Raw genomic sequence first — 16788 nt, 5'->3', positions numbered from 1 at the left:
GCGTTTCCTGTGGACGTCTGATGGCGTATGTGCGGAGCTAGTTCCAGGATTGTACAAAGATAACAAAAATAAATAAAAATTCATCCTTTCGTTAAGTTTTTTTTAAAAGTTTCATACAGGTTGTTTACGAATATTTTTTACTCATTTAGAAAGAAACACTCAAGGAGTTGAGGAAAGCTTTATTTTATTTCAAATACTAACTAGGTGGCACTGAAAGTTCGTAGCATGTTATATATTTGCTTTTCCTATACTCTGAATTGAAGAAGGGTAAAACAGCATACTTAACATAAACAAAAAAACGTAATGCGTGTATTCCTTCCTCAAAACCACATCTGCTAAACTACTGAAACATAAAAGAAGCACTAAAGCCTGCCTCCGTCACACCTTGATATTTTCCAGTGACAAAATAAATTGCTTCAGATATGATTAGTGCTATCGGGTCAAAAAAATAAAAAAATAAAGAGTTCTACCAGTTATATTACATAAAGCTATTCTTCCTAAGAATACTACTACTACTTCTGCTAATAATAATAACAGAAGAAGAAGTCTCATGATTCGGAAGGCCTTTTCACCGCTGTGAAATATTTGCCTCGGCTTTCTATGGCTTCGTCGAATTAAGGCTCCTGGCGAACATCTTCCATCTATACCAGGTGGGGAGATCGTCTGGGGCGACTACTCAGTCGACTGCAAGTTCACCGCTATTATGCCGATGGTCGGTCTCATCCTGGCGAGACCGCTTGCGGACTAAACCACATACGACTCTCCGCTGATTTCGTCTTCAACCAGACTTCTACACATCATCATTGGCGCCTTCATCAATGTATGTGTTGTGGTATCTGCATGTGTAGTTGTGTGCCTTCAGGTTTTTTTCCGTGAGCCCATACTTTCATATTCCAACCTTTGCATCCTCTTCCTCATCGCTGTCTTTTGTCAACTGGGTCTCCCGTTCTTCATTATGTCCCCACCTCCTGCCTGCGGCGTGTGTGGTGTGTGTGTGTCGACGGATGGTAGATGTATGTAGTGCATGGAGTGCCATAGTTCCCTTCACTTGGGTCAATGTGCCGGGATGGCCGAAGCTACCTTTACGACGATGGGAGCAGCTAAACGAGAAAAGTGGCGCTGCAAGACCTGTCACAGCGGGGACAACCGCTCGGGCGCTGGAAACGTGGAGGCTACATCTCAAGATGAACCTCACTCTTTCTCCGCCGAGCTAGCATCCGTCAACGAAAAGCTAGACGTGCTGCTGTTGTTAAAACAGAGCGTTGATTCTCTTCTCACGCTTCCAGAGAAGGTCGATGCCTTGTTGGCCTTAAAACCCACAGTTGAGTTGCTGCGGACAACCGTCCAAGAGGTCCAGGACTCCGTTGTCTTCCTGAGTGCTTAGTACGACTCGGCTCTCACTGAAATCACTGAGCAAAAAAAGTAACCAATGACCGTAAGTAGGAAGTCCAGTCAGTCCAAAACACCGTAAAGGAGCAGGCAAATGCTATTCACCTGCTTCCGGCAGAACTGAATGATGCCGAGCAACAACATCGACTACCTAACATGGAAATTCAGGGCATGCCTTCCACGCCAAAAGAAAACTTGAACATGGTTCTCTGTGACCTAGCCTCTAACATCGGCCTGTCACAGTTTACGCCATCGGATGTTCTCTCCGTCCACCGTCTACCCCCGAAGAAGGCAGACAAACCAAACACTGCTCCATTGATACTGGTCAGGTTTGCGTCGGTTGCGCTCAACGAGCAGTGGATGAGATGCCGTGGGTGACTAAGAGAGCTCAGCAACGTCGGCAGTCAGCCCAAGCTATTCTTTAATGACAATCTCACTCGTTCCAACCGTGAGCTTTTCTGGATGGCGAGGAACAAGGGAAAAGAAAGCCATTACAAGTACATCTGGGTAAAACATGCACACATCTATGGACGAAAGAGTGAAGGCTCACCTCTCCTACGGTTCAGCTCCGTAGGGGATATTGCAAAAATCGTTCAAGCTATGAGAGCCACCTTTTCCCAGTGTAATAATTTTCGTCTTTTCAAAACTTGCTAGATAAACCAAAAGGTGCGACTTTTACATGTTAGCATGTTAATATCCGGAGCCTTCGAAAATATTGGTATCATTTTCTCATAATGGTACAAAATATTATGTTTCATGTAAGTGCATTTCTACTTACGGAAATTAGTGTCTCAGACTCCATGCTTTATGAATTCACTCTCAAAGACTACAACAACTTTTGTTTCACGCGTTCAAACCGTAGTGGCGGAGGCATAGCGGTTTTTGTACATCAAATGTGGCAAGTTTCTCCCCTTAATCTAGATTTTTATCACGCCGAAAATGTATCTATCAAATTTGACAACTCCACCTTCTCATTTTCTTTGTTATGTTTCTACCGGCCTGCTTCATAAAATGTTTTAATGTTTCTAAATGAGCTGAAGGCAACTCTCTCCACATTATCTTCTATACAGCAATTTTGTTCGTGGGCGACTTTAATATAGACACAATGAAAGCGGCCAATTCTATCGTATGCGACTATCTTAACATTTTGTCGAACTTTGAATTGGAATGCGTTGTTGATGCTCGAACCCGAGAAGAAATTTTGGGAACAAAGTTAGTCACTTGCTGCATGGACCATATTTTAATACGAGCACCAGGTGTCTCTGTGTAATCTGCTGCGATTGAGGAAAAATGAGCAGATCACTACTTCGTGGGGTGTCAACTAACACACACAGTGGCGTCATACTCTAAATGCGAAAGTTCAAGACAACCCCAATTATTGATAAGGTTGTTTTCGACAAGTCAGTTTCCTCTCATGACTTGCAGGCCTTTTTAGGTACAGTTAACAACGCTGATTCATACTCAAGTTTTGTTCAAGTTTTTCGCTCGCCTACTGTTGCTGCCAGTAGAACTGTTGCTTTGAAAAAGCGGAGACCTCATCATAAATGGCTAAACATTAATATACTTAAGATGATTAAAAAAAAAAGAGGTCCTGTGGAGTCGGTGTCGTGATATCCAAACAACAAAGATTTACGAAATGATTTCAAGCAGTTGGGAAATAAAGTAAACGCTGTCATTCGTTCAGCAAAGAGGCAGTTTTTTTTAAAATCACAATTCGGATAATTCAGATTTAGTCCAGCCAAAATATGAACATTGATTAATCAATTCCGAGGAGCTGGTTCTGGAAATTCTATTGACTAAACCCTCGAACGAAATTTTGGGTCACTTACTTACCTCAGAATTAGCAGACGACTTTAACGACTTCTTTGCTAAATACTCTGACGTGCCAAGAACCACTGCTGTGAACTCATGCACACAAAAGAATGAATTTTTGGCGTCAGCTTTCCTTCCTTGCTTGGACGAGAAGGATCTGCACCCTCTTTTATTTAGTTTCAAAGCCAGAAAATCTCCTAGTATTGATGGTATCCGGGCGTATGATCTTCAGAGAAATTTAACATATGTTAATAACGTTCTGCTCGCTATGCTGAACGGCTTCATTACGTCTGGCAGCATACCTGATGAGTTCAAGGCTGCTAATGTGCGGCCACTTTTCAAAAGAGGAGAACGATCAAATGTTGCAAACTATCGCCCCTATTTTGATTCTACCTATTTTAGGACAAATTCTCGAGAAACATCTCTTTCTGACTATGAACAGTTTTTTAGATAGGAATGAAATATTTCTATTTACTCAGTACGGATTCATTACTCGGAAAGGCACGGAACCGGCACTTGATTTTTCTGATTACTTATATTCAACATTTGAAAGTAATATGTTTGCATGTGCTCTTTTCGTTATGTGTCCAAGGCTTTCGATACTATCAGCATTCAGTTGCTCCTAGCAAATTTATATCGCCTCGGTTTTCGTGGTCCGTTTTATCCTTTACTGAAAAACTTTCTATCTAAAACGACCCAGTTTGTCCAGATTGAAAACTTCAGAGTTCCCGGCTTTCCTTACTGGCGAAAGTGCCTCAGGGTTCTGTTCTTTCTCCTCTACTTTTCAATATTTTTGCGAACGACATGGCCCAGGTTATCACCGGGTGTAAAATTTACCAATATGCCGATGACACTCTCCTGGTGTCACGTCCTATTAATTTCTTTGAGTCACTCCACACACTCGAAATAAACGCCTCTCATATAATGGATTGGTTCTGCGATAACCTGCAAGACATAAACAGCTGTAAGAGAAAGCTGGTATGTTTTCACAACCCTCTTAAAAGACGCCAAGCTCAAGTAAAGTTTTTGCTTCACCCCTCCAGTTGTGCTCAATGCAACTGTGTATTAATCGAGTCAGTCGATCACGTGAAATACTTAGGTGTACATTTTGATTTTGATGTCTTGGAACATACGTATGTCATATATTTGTAGCAAATTACGTATTTGTCTTGTATGCTTTATAATACTAGATTCTTTATGCCAGTCGGTATCAGAATAATAATCGTCCATGCTCTTGCTTACAGTATCCTTCGATACGGTGTTACGGTGTTTCGCTACTGTTCGGGTCGTTGGCACTCCAATGTTAATTCTTTATTAAAAGGAATCCTGACAAGCGTTGCATATAATTCGAACTTTTCCAGCAACAGTGATAATTTTCGAAGTCTTCAATTGCCTAATCTGCGTTCTCTTTTTATGCAAACGGTAGTGCTCCGTAGCTTTTGTACAAATGAGTTTAAAACACCATTTCAATCTCTCCGAATACTGCGTCGCGTTCCTCGTTTTGTAGTGTTAATTTGCTCGACCAGGTACGGGAAATGCACTCGGGATTACTACGTTCCGTGTTTGTTCAACGCCCTCCCTGGCACTTTCATCGACATTACATCACTGAAACAACTGAAGAAGGAACCCAAGTGCACCAACTTTGATTTCATCTAGCATCTCTTTGCTGTGTCTGCATGCTTCGAGCTTGAACTGTAATTAGTTAAGTTAATTTTAACTCAGTTTCGCCTTTTGTTTATTTTTTTCCCCTTCTTACTTCGTTTTTGCTTAACGCTTTTCATTTTTTTTTCTTCTAGGCGCTTTTCTTTCTTCTTCCGTGCTTTCTTTCTTTTTTTTTTAACGCTTTTCGTGCTTTTTTTTCTTGGTGTTTTTTTCTTTTGTCAAGCTTTTTTGTGTTTTATAGTTGGACTTTCTGTCTCACATTTTGGAATCACGATAACCGCCTTTTGAATATTTAAGGGCGTCATCATACAAGCCCTCTGCAGGCTTTGTTGTGCCCGTATTTAGTACTTGAATTCCACTTTGTGTGAAAATAAAATATATTTTTATAATTATTATTATTATTATTATTATTATTATTATTATTATTTTCTATATTTTGGAACGGCGGATGCCCATACATATATTTTGGATCGGTGGATTAAGGCGGATGGCCCGTACCGTAGAGGCATGCGACGCCACACAATAAAAGGTTGAACAGTCATGAATTTATACTGATGCCAATGACGTATTGATGTGAAAATCCCTGATGATGAAAACAAACCGAATGGTTGAGGGGGGACCATAGAGGTCTATGGAAACACACTTGAGGCCTGCCGGCAGAGATCCCGAATGTCCTCGGTGTCAACGGGAATGTATTCAGTCAGCTCAGGGGGCAGAGAGTGCCAATTCCTGGCTGCGCGCATCAAACACGACTCCAGGTGGCGTTGCGTACGTGCCAGGAGAGGCTGCATCTTTCCGGTGCGTGCGCTGAAGCGAGGAGTGTCTGAGGGCTTCACATGAGGTTCCCATCAGGTTGAAGAAGATACGGATGAAAGCCACATTTGTTCTGTGTGCAAGGCTGTGCCAGTTAGCTTCCCGTAGGAGGGCTGTCGTAGATATGTCCCTGTAGGGTGAAAGTGCGGAACGAGGGACACTCCGCCTGTAGAGCGTGTAAGCAGCCCTGCGCTGCACACTCTCCAGGGCTTGTTCGAAGGATTTCTGGAAGAGGCTCCACACAGGTGAGCAAAACTCTTGGTCGGGTAGCACCAAGGTGAATAGATGCCGGAACGCGGTCGGTGGCATGCCACGTGTGACATGTGTTACAAAGCCTAGTGACCGACGCGCCTCTGCCATAATGCTCCTTATGTCGCCTACGAATTTCAAGTATGGTTGTCGAAACTCACCCCGAGCAGAGTAGTGCTCTGGACCCGCTGGAGGAGAACAGAGCCCAAAACAAGGAGCGGGGGGTCGGGCTCTTTGTACGTGTGGTGAGTGTCATTGTAACGCTTTTCTTGGCGTTGAGTGGGAGTAGGTAGCTTATGGATTACATGTGACATGCATCTAGGTCGGCTTGAAGTTCGAGGTAGGACAGGGATGAGTTTAGGGGCTTAATCAGTGTCAGGTTGTTGGCGTACAAAATTGCTGTGGAGCGCAGGACTTTCGTGACCTCGCTGATGTAGATCGAGAACAGGGTGAAGCCACACACAGTGCCCAAGGGGCCCCTGAAAGAACAGCAGGGGATGTTGATGCCAAGCCGTGGAACATGGGCGAGAAACGTTTTTTTCAGACATGACTGAACAATTCACTACGAAACATATGGTTCCGTAATGATATCGTCACGAATGACAATTGATGAGGCAGTAATAACTGAAGAAACTAAACGTTTAATGGGGCGAACTTGTGCCCAAAAAGGAAAAAAAAAAGAAACAGAGGAAAGCAGAGCGTCGTGGGTGTCGTAGTCGGCGTGACAGCAGTGTCGAACGCTGGGGCGAAACTGACTGCTGATCGTCACGCGGAGCAACATATGTGCACGCGTTGGCTTCTGGAACAGTCGACTAGAACATTCGTACCCCGAACACGCAACAGAGTTCTCGAATTCACCATAACATCAAACTGAAAGAATGAATAAAAGGACGCGTAACTCCCGGGAAACGAACCCTAGCTCTACGCGTGGGAAGCAAGCACAATAACCGTTTGGCCACGGCCGCGCCGCCGACTTGGCCAGCAGCGCGTGCAATATCAGGTTCCGTATAGATTAACCCGTTATATATTTTTAATTGCCACATCAAATGAGCTTAGCACCTACCAGTAAGAATATTTTACCAGTCAATGGCCACTGTAGCGCCAGCAAAGGTAAAGAATAAACATAAATTTTATTTGAATCATGATTTAAATCATACCCGTTTTACTGTGAAGATATCAATCAAACCTTTCCTTGGCAAAAGTAATCTCGAAAATATTTTTATATTCTATTTGCCTGTTATTTTCTTAAATAAAAAATAGCAAGGTAGAAAATTGTATACGAGGCTGGACAAGAGCAAAAATATATGAGCGAATTGGAATGTTCAGCTTCATTTCTATCTTCCACTTCTTTCGTCAGCTTCGTCACATCCTATTAAAACAAAATTAGCGCAATAAAGAAACAAAAAGAAACAATAAATAGAATGGCCCTATAAAATCAAGCTGGCAGTTTTAAAAAATCAACTAAGGTGTTTTTCATTTAACTACAAAAGTCACGCTCTGTCTGTTCTAGTATGGCAGGGCCTACAACGATAGAAAAGTTATTGTTTAAACAGGACTTCAAATTTAAAGTAATTTTTTCTTTTGCATGGTTATCATTGATCGGATGATGATTCATCAATCAATGTACCTTGTTGAAAAATGCATCTAGTTAAGAAATCACTACAGTGATTTAAATCGAATTAGACTTGATATACTAGTTAATATAATTTAATTAATTTTTTAAAAGCTATATATGTTTTCATTTTGACGGCAGCGGGGTTGTACTTTTTATGGAGGGAGCTTCACTCCAGGGCTTATGCTATGACAAACTTGGGCTGTAGTCAGACACGAGTTAATAATACGCCACAAGATCAGTCTCGAGAAAACGCATTCTTCCTTGCGTAACACGTCAGTGTCTTCTGTGCACCGTCCAGCCAAGGAGCGGCGAAAGGCATGAGCACGTGCTAAAGGCGGATTCTTAACTTCTATATAAGTAACTAACTTTTATTCAGGTTAGTCACACGCACTGAGTATCACAAGGGCCTAAACTCTCAGCGAGAGCATGATTAAATTTTTATTTTTTGATTGCCCAAGAATGGCACCCGTGAAAAACGAAGCTATGAAAGCAGAGCAACAAGGCTGCATAGATGTGTTCTGTCGATGGGCTGTTATTCCCGGTTCTCGGAAGAAAACCTACAACGGAGGAAGTTGCTGTCATATCGAAACGTAACTGCGTAGGAACGCTTATTTCAAGGTATTTATTTAGCAACTTCCTTTTTTATGACGAAAAAATATATATAGTCTAAAAGGAAGCCAGTATAGTATTACGAATGGGGCTGTAATCTATGGTGTACAACAATTCAGGTTTGACAGGGGTTCTTTTCTAACACTTTCAGTTACAATACGTGACGAGGGGAAGGATTTCTCAATATATTTTCGACCGTTCAATGCCGTTCCCGAGAAAATACAACTGTACATGACATGCCTTGCACAACTTCACATAAAGCATCACTGAAAAGATCGCGCTTAAAATATTACTGCTCCGATGCATGTCGCACACTTCGCGTAACATATCTTTGTTGTTAACCACATTTTTTTGTTGTTTTAAAAACGAGTTGCGTGGATTGGTGCATCACTTGTAAATGTTAATCTACTCATAAATAACCTTTTGGTTAGTAATTAGTAATCCAAAAAACACAAGTTTACTGATGTTTGCTAACTCAGTTGTTGTACAACAAACAGGGTTAAATAAAATTTCACAATCCCCTTTGGCGGTAGCAATCAGATCCAATCAAAATTTCGTGAAGTGACCCAACATACTTTCTCCAAACTCTCTCTTCCCAGACCAGAACATGATTTACATCAAGACAAAGTGCGTGTGCTTTACATCATAGCTGTTACTACGAAATTTAAAACACGTACGTTATGTTATAATATGTGTCCAATATCCCCCTTTTGGACGAAATCATGTGCGTCGCAAGAAATTGGCTAGATAAAGCAAACTATATCCACCACCGCTAAAAAAATAATTGCGGCAGACCTTGGTTATGCCTAAGGTCCGCTTCAGTCGGGGCAATGTTCATGATTTCGACGTTGCTGGAGGGCTGTTCCCTAGCTTTCCTTAGACCCTTGCGCTTCAACACGAATTGCTGGGATCGAGTCCTGCTAGAACCGGACGAGCAACTCAGACAACTTGGAGACGTTTGAAGCGAGAGCAGCCAATCAGGGACGCAATATTTTCACGTGACACCCCTGTGGTGGGGATGATGACAAGGAAAGATTTGGATCTGGTTTGGAATGAATCGTTTTCGGGAATAAATCGTTGTAAAAAGATGAGTTAGTGTTCTCAATTAACGCAACTTAGAAATATAAAACACGTTTATAGCGCGTAACTGTGTGTCTAAAACGTGCAAGACAATAATGATAATGGAATATTATAGCAATTTGGTTGCTGCGTGCGAACGCGGGCGGCCCGTGTTGCTGGAGTTGCGACGCCAAGTTTATGGAAGAAATCGCCCGTCTGAAGCGGGCCTGACAAAATAGTTATTCGTGGGACACGTTTCCCTGTGGCAAATCTTGGTGCTACTTTTTATCTACCAAAACTCTTCCCGCGACTTCCGTCATGAACGCAATCGGTGTTCGCAATGTCCATGGAAGAGCGACGCCAATCACACCCTGTCGCGGCGCTGACACTGTATATACTCCGTTTCACTATAACTTGGCGAATGGCAGCCTAAAAAAAGCCCTTGGGTCTGCTTTCCCGCACAACACTTGGAGATCCAATCACTGCAACTTACGGAAGCCACTCAGGGAATAACGATGCCGAAACAGATGTTTAGACCAAAAAACGCAGTATGAGTTGTGACATAAAGCAATGCAAGCGTGACGTTTTGCAGTGCTCAATGTCACAACTCAGACTGCGTTTTTTTTTTTCTAAAAATATGTTCCGGCATCGTCATTCGCTGAGCTGCCTCCGGAAGTTGTGGTGATTGGCTCTCCAAGTGTTGTGCGGGAAAGCAAACGCACGGACTTTTTTTGGAGTGTGTGGAGGCTGCGGCCCTGCGACCCAATAAGGGCGCCGGAGCAAGGCACGTAATAGCACTACTTGGTCGAGGCCACCCGGGCCTCGTTACCGCCACAGCAACACAGCCCTCCGCGTCTAAAAGTAGGTCTAGGCTTCTTTTTCATTTAAGGGCAATTGAACTCGCGCGATTCCATCTATTGGACAGGAGATCGAAAGCACTTTATCGAGCTTGTTGTCCCCACAGGTCGGTGTGCACTAATGCAGCATAACAAAGATATTGAACCTCGGCTAGCGGCTAGCGTGGTCTGTGAACGAGTGCTCCACTTTAACCTGTGCTTTGGTTGCTCAAGGAGAGGCCTTCGAATAGTCATTTTCGATATCTTTTGTGAAAGACAAACAAAAAATACTCGGCTTATTTTCCCCAGAGCATGAGCGTCCCGTTAGAGGAGGGACTGTTCAACCTCTTCCTCATACAAGACGATATGAAGAATAAACAATAGTCCGAAGGCAGTTAAGCACTTCTTATGAGTTGTGAATGCGAAAGCATGCCGCCTGCAACGTATTGCTTCCGCCTGTGACGCATTGCTTCCGCTTCGCGTTCTCGAATGGCCTCGTCCTCTTGCCGCCTGAGATGCTTTGAATCGCGATCCACTTGCGCCTCACGTTTTCGAAAGGCATTGTGTGTCTCCTTGCCCGTTGCGCCTCTGCTCGTTCCGCCCGCCGTGTATTCAGCGACTTGACAAGCGATAGTCGATTTCGTTGCCTGCCACCTCGCTCGTATTGCCGCATTCTGCGGTGTACCCGCGTGGACGGGAAGGTTTCGCTACTGTCGAGGGTGCGGCCGCTGACGATGTAGATGCTTGACGCGCCGCCATGTTTGTCGTCGTAGAGAGGAGCAGATGCGGCCGAGCGCGCGCAACAGTGTTCCTTTTACCGGCGCGCTGCCGGCGCGCTGCCGGCGCGGGGTCCGCGGCGCCATGGTTGGCGTTCCTTGAAATGATGACGCTCGCTGGCCAATGGGAGTAACGTTTCCTAAAACTATGACGCGCACCAGCCAATGAAAGCTTATCCATCAACTCGCTGAATTGGGACAGGGAAATTTAGGTGCAGTTTGGCGCGCGACTTCAAAAGCTTATAACGCCGGTTCGCTTCAAGGGACAGTTTATTCTTTCGTATAGGTAGATAATCAGAAATTTATGAGTTTCAAATATGTTTAAACCAAAAAGTGACGTCATATCCGTATCCGCTCGATTGTTTTCGCCTCGTAGCGCCGTGGCTGTTGGCGATCACCGGCGATCGCAGCCGTGTAATCTTCCGGTCCGCTCAAAACATCGCACTGTGCTTTGGCATTAGCACCCGTTAGAGATTCACGGCTGAATTGAGCGTATGGTTGTCTCATGAACTGTTCCCGAAGTGCTCGCTATTGTAGGGGATGCATATGTTATTGCGGTGAACGTTCATCCGAAGTAGGTTGGTTTCGGAGCAGACGACTCTTAGCAAGCAGACGACAGCCGGTTTCTGCGGACCTTGCGCCTCGCATTTGGTGTGGGGACACAAATGCTCTCTTGAATTCGGGTCACGTGCCTCACTCCGACACTCTTATTCGGTCGCGGGACCCTTGCCTCCACAACTCGCCAAGTTATCGTTAAACGAAGTTTAGCGGTTTTCTGGTCGTAACGCTTTTGCGAGTCACTTTCATGCCTCACCCTCGCGTTTTACATTCTCACGAAGTTACTTCTGCCAAAAAAAAAAAAAAGTATTCTGTGTCAACGTGGAAAATACAACTGGTTGCAATATTTTATTTTTTACTTCATACGAAGAACAAATGTAAAAAAAAAAAAAGAATATAAATAGTGTTTAGTTATGAAGCACTGTTTACCTCGAGGAGGCGTTTCCAAACGCGTCCCCGCGCATGGAGGTGGCACGCTACTAAACGAGCAACACAAAGAGCGCGTAAAGAACTTGCAATGATGAGGCAGCCAAGCTCGCGCTGACATTGGTTGAGGGCGGGGACAAACAAAAATCGGTGGGTCCGAACAGTATAGATTAGAGCCACTAAATGAGATGCGCTGAGAGTATCGGCACTCCGTTCCCCGACATTGTTGTGGGCGTCGCCATTTTGGCTCGTATGCAGAGCAAACGTAACTGTCGATCGTCATGATTCAAAAGTGCGACTTCCTCAGCATTATATTCGTTGTTAAGACGCTCATGTAAAATTCCTTTGCTTTGTCGCGAACTCTTTAAACATTTGTGGAGGGCGGAAAAGCGTTTCCTAAGATTTCAAATAAAGCTCAGGCAACCATGATTTTAAGACACATTATGGCTAAGTGTCATTACTCTGAGGTGTAGCTTATTTAGAGGCACTAGTATAAACCATTCCATACGAGGTCCTCTGGCCGGCGCTATTTCCAGCGTTCGAGCGTATGTTCGAGCGTCCCGAAGCTATACACAGGTTCGTGCAGGGCTGTGCAGATCGTACGCTGGGCTGTGGATTTGTAAGCTTTGGAAACGTGTATAGAAATGTCTAGTTGGGAGCATGTTCGGAGCCTAACACGTGGAACACGATTTAGTTAGAGTTCGAATAAAATAAATAAAAGCTAGCAGACTCGCAGCAAGCCTTCGAAGACCGGACGTTCAGCGACCCGCGATCTGCGGATCTACAAAGCCACGAGAGAATATATTTTCGCAGAAGGTTAAAAACATCCTCTCAACAAAAAAAACATCTAGGTATAAGTCATGCTTGTTTGGTGGGTTGATAGATTATTTTTTCCTGAAATTCTGAAACGGCGCAGGCATCGTAAAACACACCATATGGCACTTACGACGTCTGGCACATCGGATTTTGAATGAAACAAAGGGCCGCTGAACATCATCGTTTGCCCTGGAATATCTGAAGCTCGCTTTCCTCTACCTCGTGTGCCTGTTCGAGTCAGGGATGCGATCATAATTACTCGCGCTCCTAAAATTAAATTTTTATATTTGGCAAGATTGGACCGGTCGGGCTGTATGGTTAGGTCATGGTTTTTAGTTTGCTGAGCAATTAGTGATTGCGAATAATTAATTTTCAAAAGAAGTAATGACAGTTACACTTTCATAATTGTAAATTTAACATTTTTATTTACAATTATGACTTTTATATGCTATTGTCACGCTGTAGCTAAGAAATAAGAACGACCGCTCTTATTTCCTTTTTGAAATAGGCCCGTCGGCATACGACATAAAGTTCCACCTTCATTGCGTTGCACATTTTTACCAGGAACGATGTTGCTGACGTTGTCGGATACACCCTGTTTGAGGAAAACAGAGATAAGCCAATCTTAGATCTTCCTCACATCCTCTTGAAGTGATGGGTTTCACTAACTAAATATATTTATGACTGGCTTTCTACGATGTGAAAATTAAGTAACATATGAATTGGTTGATGTTCTGCGGGATGCGTTACGTAAAAGAGTGCATTTACACTCTCTTTGCGTATATACACGGTATTCTACGTAATTTGAGCCAAGGTTTACAAATATTTTGGTGCATTTTAGGAAGGCGACGCCAAACTAATAGGTTTGTTCATTGTTTGTAGCATGTCAGACTATATCTTTGTTTTTTGCCCAATGAAGTATTTAATAATATTAATCAATTAACTTTTGCAATATTCAATTTTGAGCAAAAGTTTCAATGACAAAGTGGTCGAGGCTCCTCAGAAACATTTAATTCAGTGGTTTGTATCCAGAAACCTTAACACCCTTTTTATGGGCTTCAAAAAACTGTTTGCGAATTATAAATAAAAAAAAAACGTGTTACTTTGCGCACGTGCACCTCGAATTGCAGCGCTCTCAGCCGTAGTTTCATTAAAGTAGGCCGGCATGCTGAATAGAGCACTCTTGAGTGGGCACTGTTGACACATTCGCATTTCTTCTTTTTTTTTTTAATAATTAGGACACTTTCTTTTAAAGCCCATAAGAACGAACCGTGCTAGAGGGTTCTTGTTGAAAAAGACTGCATTTGTTGTTTCTGAGGACGCTCTACAACTTTGACTTTGGAACGATTGCTCTAAACTGAACATTTTAAAAGTTAATTAATTCATCCTAATTAATTAGTTCATTGGAGAAAAAACAACAAAAAGCCTGAGTTCCTACAAACAATGAACACACTTATTCGTTTGGTTTTGTCGTTCTAAAATGCACAAACATTTTTAAATCCTTGCCTCAAGTTGCGTGGAAAACGCTTATACACCGTGCACGGAGATTTGACGCAACAGATATTAAGATGCCGAAAACGCCTTTTTTTATCCGATTGATATTGAAATCGCAATTATCCGTGGATCCACTGCCACCTGGCGGTGGCTTAAAATGTTACGTAACATGTCTGCGAATTTTTTTCCCCTGTTTTAGACCAGCTTTTAGATCTTCGCTTCAGTTGATGTCTCCCAAAAAAGAAATCTTTCTACGTTTCCTCTTCACATTGGCTTCCGAGTGCGCTCCAGAGCTGGCGCGATACAAATCCGTTTTGTTTTTCTTTTTTTAAATTCTCTTTGCCTTCTGCGCAATACGCACAACTTGAGACAACAACACTCCGGTAAGGATGTTTGTTAAACGAAATAGCTCTATTTCGCAACGAATCGCCTTGACATAGAGAAAACATTGCTAACGCTGTATAGCCCAACACGAACATATACAAAAGGAGGCCGCGTTTGCCCGCACAAAGTGTGGGCAAACGCGGCCTCGAGAAAAAAAAAAAGAAACGATTTGCGTGAAGCGGTGAGAGCACGCGCTGAACCGACAACAAAAGCGACAAAGCGGCGGCGTGACATCGGAGCCGCTCGTTGGTGTATCGTGGGCTCTACGACGAAAAAACGAGATGACACTAGCGTTCTGATCTATCGAACGAATATTCATAAACAAAATTGCATTCTATAAAATCTTGTCTTTTTGTTTTACGTGAAATGTTCTTTGGTTAGTTGCTCCAGATTTTGGGAAGCCGCATTTCAGCAAGCCGCATCTCGTGAAGCTGTAGCCTGTGACATCACATAATGCGACGCGCGCAGTGTTGCATTGTGGGATGCCACAGGCCTACGCACCAATTCGGTTTCTCCGCTAAATTTATCGGGGAAGTTGAATTAGCGTACAGGTCACGTGACATGAAGTAACGTGTCGTCCATTTCTCCGCTAACTTTAGAAGGGGAAATCGACGTCACCTTACTTGGTGCCACGTGATGCTAGAATGTTTCACGTATGCAACACAATCGCCCAGCAATTTGACGTTTGATTTTTTATTCCTTGCCTTTTAATAGCCCTCCGACTAATCAAGTGACGTCGAGTATGACATGATGTGTCAAGTAGCGCTGCCAAGTTGTGCTGTCACGGGATGTCACGTCACGTCACATATTGTCGCGGTACGTTACGTCACATTACACGATGACTCGACAACCAACGTCGCTAGATCCGATAAGGCTGTTGAAACCACGGTGTAACCTGACATCACTACTTCGCACCGTGAGTTCCGTGACGTCAGAAGCCGTGACGTGCCAAGCACGCAACGGAAAAACACGCAGTCTGCTACGCTGACAAGTTGAATGACATATTATTTCGTTTTGAACGACCGCAACAAAGAGAAGAAAGGAACTTCTCCCACCAAGCGAGGTGATGATTTTCACAATCGATTCTAAAATAGCGGCGCCAGCAAACTTGAGGGAGCGTCAAGTTGATGCACTCTGCGACGTAACTTCTACAGCTGGAAAGGCGATTCTGCGCATTCCGCTGTGGAGAAGCTAAGCCACGGCAGCTCGGTGCAGAATCGTCTCCAGGAATTGGATTCGATCGGGTACTCAGGATTCTGGTGAGCCTTGTTGTTTCGCGTTGTCTTCAAGAAATGTCTTCGTACGTGCCGTGTACAATATGGCGACCCACAGCTCTTCTACACCCAGTCACCAAACGGTACTACAATAGGTGCGAAACATAAGACGTAGCAGTTTGCGTTTACAAACTGTTTGTGTGCGTGTTGATGTATTGAGAACGTCGTATTCTAGAGTAGTCGTTCAGCCATGTGACTTTTCAAACTGTTTTTGTAGCTAATGACCTACACTTAGGCTAAAAGAGTGAAAATAAGAAACTAAGTTTTTTCTTCCATGTCCAATTTTTACGCATGTGAAAAACCTCAAATTTTCAAAGGCAAATCTCTAGGAACTTGAAAGAACGAAAATATTAATTTAAATTCGCTTGTAAAGACATATTATGTGACTACATTTGAGCCAGTAATAACGGGATATGTTATATTAAATCAATTTGCTAACCACTATGTTTAAATATTTTGTGAGGAAATTCACGCTAGCGATAACAGATTTCTCTTAAGCATGTCATATCTTTATATTAACTAGTTCAAACTTAAAACCACGCCAGACGGCGCAAATGGCAATCGTAGAAAACCCGAAATTTTCCTCTCTCTCCATTTTTTTGTTTTTTCAATGGGCATATATTTGTTTTGTGAGAGAAAGCATTGTCGTTTGTGCGACAGGAGCTACAGTTGATCTAGTCAAATATTTAAAAAAGAAACAAACATTGATGGAGGTACGTAATACAACCTCGCTTTCAATGAAACCACTGTCACATAAAAATACAATAAAAAAGAAACTCGAATCTACTAACTCCTTGGATGAACTAAACTAAAGTGATCGAGCGACGACGAAAAAATGCGTGCATACACACTCCCCCAATACGGGAGACCCACGCGATGTGCGTGTCCGAGACGGGGGCTGGTGAACGCGCGGCGCGCGCTGTGGACAGTTCCATATCGCTCCGGGGGGTGCGAAGCACGATAGCCAACCTTACTAAAACACTCAGTTGGGAAACTCGCCGTCGAAACCTGGGCCG

The sequence above is a fragment of the Ixodes scapularis genome, unplaced genomic scaffold (assembly GCF_016920785.2).
Source record: "Ixodes scapularis isolate PalLabHiFi unplaced genomic scaffold, ASM1692078v2 PGA_scaffold1__304_contigs__length_218370807, whole genome shotgun sequence".
NCBI lineage: Eukaryota > Metazoa > Arthropoda > Arachnida > Ixodida > Ixodidae > Ixodes > Ixodes scapularis.
The sequence above is the reverse complement of the archived record's forward strand: the minus strand, read 5'-3'. Positions refer to the sequence as shown.